At 33.4% G+C, this 5,037-nt stretch overlaps 1 protein-coding gene across 1 annotated transcript in view; it reads left to right on the forward strand.

Annotated features, from left to right (window-relative positions):
- Nucleotides 1-5,037, forward strand: part of LOC123674766 (flotillin-2) — a 374,288-nt gene that overhangs the window by 250,774 nt on the left and 118,477 nt on the right. The gene's annotated exons all lie outside the window — the stretch shown is intronic.

The raw sequence follows: 5,037 nt of genomic DNA on the forward strand, positions 1-5,037 counted from the left end.
TTTTTGAAGAAGTACGGACCAATGATTCCACCAGCCCATGAAGCGCACCAAACAGTCAGTTTTTCTGAATGTAACGGTGTTTCGACATACACTTGAGGATAAACTTCACTCCAAATGCGGCAGTTTTGTTTTTTGACGTAGCCAATCAACCAGAAGTGCGCTTCATCGCTAATGGACGTAGTGCCCGATACGTATTCCTCACAGAACCATTTTTTTCGAAATGAAATTGCACTATTTGCAAGCGTTGTTAAGACGCGAGTCTATTCATGATGAATTGCCAAACCAAAGAGAGAATAAATCACTTGACAGCTGTTGAATCGGTCGCCATCTCGAACAGTAATGCCAACTTAAAATTATATACCTCGAAAAAAACACCCGTTATATGAGAAATCCAAGTTTGCTTGGAATCAACCGCAAGGCCTAAGAAATTTACCGAATCAATATAATTCAGTCCTTCCAAATCTCTCATAGAGAAGGTTTTCGTCTCATTTAGGTTGAGTTGATCACTGTAAAACCACTCCCACATTGAATGAAGAAACTCTCTCATGATAAGCTCTAAATGCCTATGTACTATGATCTTTACTCGCTGCTCTCTTCAGAGCTGTGGTATCTTCAGCGGAGAGCACATGATCAGCGTTAGGATCACAGACGATAATATCACTGATGTGAATAATCAATAAAAGTGGCCCAAGAACAGATCCCTGAGGCACAACAATTTTAACATTCAATAAACTGTTGGAAAATGGCATTTTTTTAGTATAAAACTTCTCGTAGGAACACATGTTGAATTAAACACTGTTGCTCGATAAATATTGCCTATCCATAGGGTAATTTTAGTCTGTTTTTTTTTTAAATCATTGTTTGATACAGGGTGCGTCAAACGTTATTAAAAGTTTAATTCGTTCAGTTCATAATTCACCCTGTGATTAAAAAAGTCTTCCGTGAAATCTACCAATATTTTGTCATTACTTTTAGTTCTAGTACACTAGTGTCAAACAGTATTGGCTTTTCTGTGACCAGTTTTTGAGATACACGTGGTAATATTATATAAAGAGGGGCAACCGTTATTAAAATTGTCGAAAAGTATTAAAGAATGAAAATTTCATACAAAATAATGATAAGAGGCCCGTTGGTATTAACACATTGTTATTTTGTCATTGTACAATGGAAGACATTGTACAGGGTTTTAAACTGTTGAATTATGAGCTCGGAAATATTCTTTATTGATTTTTAATTAATGGTAATAGAAGTTTTTCATGAAATATGCTTCGTTTGGTATGTTTTATGTGCCTAATTCAGTAGTGAGAGATTTAAATAATGATTTAACTCACGTTTGCTTTTAAACCTTCAATATTATAGCATTCTGTTTTCTTTATGTTGAAACATTACTATTCGAATATAACTCCATTCATTTCACTATAAAAAATTAAGTTTCAAAAAATTTTGTTGTTGTTTTAAAACAAAATTTTTTGCTTTTGTCAAAAATAACAAAAAAAAAACCATATGTGGAAAAAATCTAAACAGAATCTATTGAAAAATTATGACCTCTATTCAGTCATTTCATATTTGGGTAAATAATAGAAATTATGCAACCAGAAATTTTTTAACTCGTACAATATTCGAATTTGCATTTATGATGAAAATTATTTTAGGATTATTTCAATACGGATCTGCTATTTAGAGTCGCAAATGCATTATATCGTCAAATTTAGGACATTTGTCGCACTTATGGAGTTGCATAATAACAATTCTCGCTGCAAGATGAATTATTCGCTAGTTATGTGATACCGGGTATAACAGATGAAGTAATTTTTGTAATGACTTCTTAACTTTAATAGTTGTTGATTATAAGTTTTCTATCGGTAATACTTCCAAATCATCATTTGTCGATATTCTGTGTGTAATTCAGAATGGTTCGTATGGAGAGATAAATTGTGAAAAGTATCGTCAACAACCTTACAGAAATTGTTAATTGATTATTGATTCAGTAGTTTTGAAATTGTCACCTCAATTTTTTCAAGATAATCGTTACTATATTTGAAATCTAGGCTAATTTTTACCATATTTTATGCTATTTACATATTATCTGAAGTAGTTAGGTGGTATTATCATTATTAATCGGAATTGATGTTTGACATATATTTCTTATTCTACAGGATGCAACTCCTTTTTAGAACGTTCGATTCTTAAACAGAACTTTCATTTCGTGGCGATGCCTGTTATTTTTTGTAGGGTAGAACTTCTTATTCCATCGTTTCCAAGTATGTTTTGACCACTTTCGCAACATGGGGTCGAACATTGTCATGCTGTAATATCACTTTATCATGTCTCTCATTTTATTGCAGCCGTTTGTCTTTCACTGATCGGCTTAAACGCATAAATTGCGTTCGATAACGATCGCCTATGATTGTTTCAGTCGATTTTAATAACTCATAATACACTAGGCCGAGCTGGTTCCACCAAATAATGAGCATAACCTTGGAACAATGAATATTCGGTTTGGCCGTAGACGTGGGCGCATGACTGGGATATCCTCATGATTTTCTGCGCTCGAGATTATCGTAATGAACCCATTTTTCGTCTCCAGTCACGAAGCGACGTCCCTTCTGTCTTTGCCTTAAAAGCAGCTGTTCACAAGCCGTTCAATATCTCTCGGCTTCAACTCGTAACCCAATTTCCTTGTTTCTAGTCATTCCCATGACTTTCAGGTGTTTTGAAAAGGCTTGTTGCGTTACTCCCAATGATCCTGCCAATTCTTATTGTGTTTGACACGAGCCTTGATCAAGTAATGACTCTAATTCTGCATCTTCCAAATATTTCACTCTTCCACCGTCATGCTGGTCTTCGACGTCAAAATCACCGTTCTTGAAATCTAAATTGATCGTCCAAAATAAGTTTCTAATTTACAAAACAATTATCAAACCAACGCTAACGTAGATAATTGTTTTGTAAATTAGAAACTCATTTTGGAGGTTCAATTCAGTGGAAGTGAATTAATCAATGAGCTTTATTGAGCTCATTGATTGAATTGATTAATTCACTACCAAGGTGCATTAATCAATGGACCTTATTAGGTTCCATTGATTAATGCACCTTTTTTCATTAATCAATGAACCTTATTAGGTTCATTGATTAATGCACCTTGGTATTTTTCCAACCTCACCATCCATGATGATTTGAGTGTCCCATATGTTACCACCGAAATAGGGAACTACTCGAGAAAATACCTCCAGAAGCTAAAAAGACATGCCAACCAACTGATGGAAAATCCATCCAAAAACTCACGAAGGTTAAAACGGACCTCTCCAAACGACTAAAAAAAAAAAATTTGCTATGAGTGTTGGAGCAGTATTATATTTTTTTGATTGATATTGATTATTTTATGCAAAAATATAGGAAGTAAAGATCTTTATAGTCGAGGTTGATTTTATTAATTCCAAGTTAATACCTCTATCTAGTTTAGATGGAAATTCCTCGTAAATGTGGTATATTTCGATGAATTTTAGAGAATACGACATGAACCTATATTATATTGAATTAATGATGACAAGGGTGGAGAAATTTCAGATCTATCATTAAAGACCTTTCTCATTGGCAAGAACCCGAAAGAGTCGTAATCATATTATGCTCCTAATATTGTTGGTAACAAGAATTCAGCGAAACATGTATATATTCTAAAAAAACAATTTTTCGTACTCAATAAATGTTTCCATGTTTGGCGTTCACATTGCCAGAATTCTATATCTGTAATATAATATCCACTTTTCGAAGGAAGGAACATGCTTATATCGATATAAATTATTCATTCATTCATACAATTATGTAATGCATACCTATTAGGATGAAATCCTCTCTTATTAATGGCCAACGCAATTGAGTAATTTCTTCTCTTCATTCGGATGAGATAGTATCAAGAAAAAATGCTCATATAGCTTTCTTCACCTCAAAAAATGTCATATTCTCGACCTACTTATAATAAGAGGTAGTCACAAATTGATTCATTCTACTTGGCAATTACAATACCCGTTGTTAAAAGAAATAATTCAATACTTTATCATATGAAGAAAGATAACTTTGTGTATTTTCATTAAATGCAATTCATGGTAGTTATACAGGGTGTTTCATTGGGAAACGGAAAAACTTCACAGGTGCATAGTTGGCACCAAGGCGGTTCTGGAGATACCCCATTTATTGGGTCTTACTGTCTTCGTAGCCGAGATGCAGGCTGTTTTATGAATTTTGCCCGTTTATTTCTGAGGTCATATCAAACGAAGCACCAGGTATATTTTCTTCATATTTGGCAAATATGTTCCTAATTGAGAACCCAAACGTATCATGCAATAACCGCCTTGAAAATCCTGGTCCGTGTTAACAAAAAATTATGAATCGTTTGAATCCTCGTAACAACACCCTGTACATCGGAATTTTGAAAATCTGTTTTAATATTCGGAAACACCACTAAAAACTAAACTGAGACGTGTTCTTCGAATTTTCGCGCAGACAGTTTTACTGCACAAATTTTCAACGTAAAAGTGAAGTTTTTAAGAACTTGAATACCTGAAAATGGTTTGAAGTGACTTTTAACAATGAATTTTCAAAAATATTGAATCCATAATTATTTCAAGATTACTTTGTAATTCATTTTTACATTGGTTTTCTTTTTTATAGCTGTATACTATTTCTTGTATTACTAACAAAAATCAATCAATCATAAGCTTTGAATGGATGCGCAAGTTTCCACAAAAAGCGAACTAATTAAGATGATAGCTTGCTTATGTGATCATGTTTAGACCTACTTTAAATATTATTTTCTAGATATCTTTCACGAGTAGAGTGAACTGTTTGAATTGACTTAGAGCAAACCAATTCAAATTCTTTTTTATATGAACCAAGTAATTCCAAGGAAGATCACATCTACCTTTACCTTGAAAAATTTTGGAGACGACAGAAAAATAGTGATATTCTAGGTGCTGTATCTGCCACGAATTGGATTCATCAGAGCAATGCTGAATAAATTAGGGAAACATTTAATTTGTC

Source organism: Harmonia axyridis, chromosome 3, assembly GCF_914767665.1.
Source record: "Harmonia axyridis chromosome 3, icHarAxyr1.1, whole genome shotgun sequence".
NCBI classification, from domain to species: Eukaryota; Metazoa; Arthropoda; class Insecta; order Coleoptera; family Coccinellidae; genus Harmonia; species Harmonia axyridis.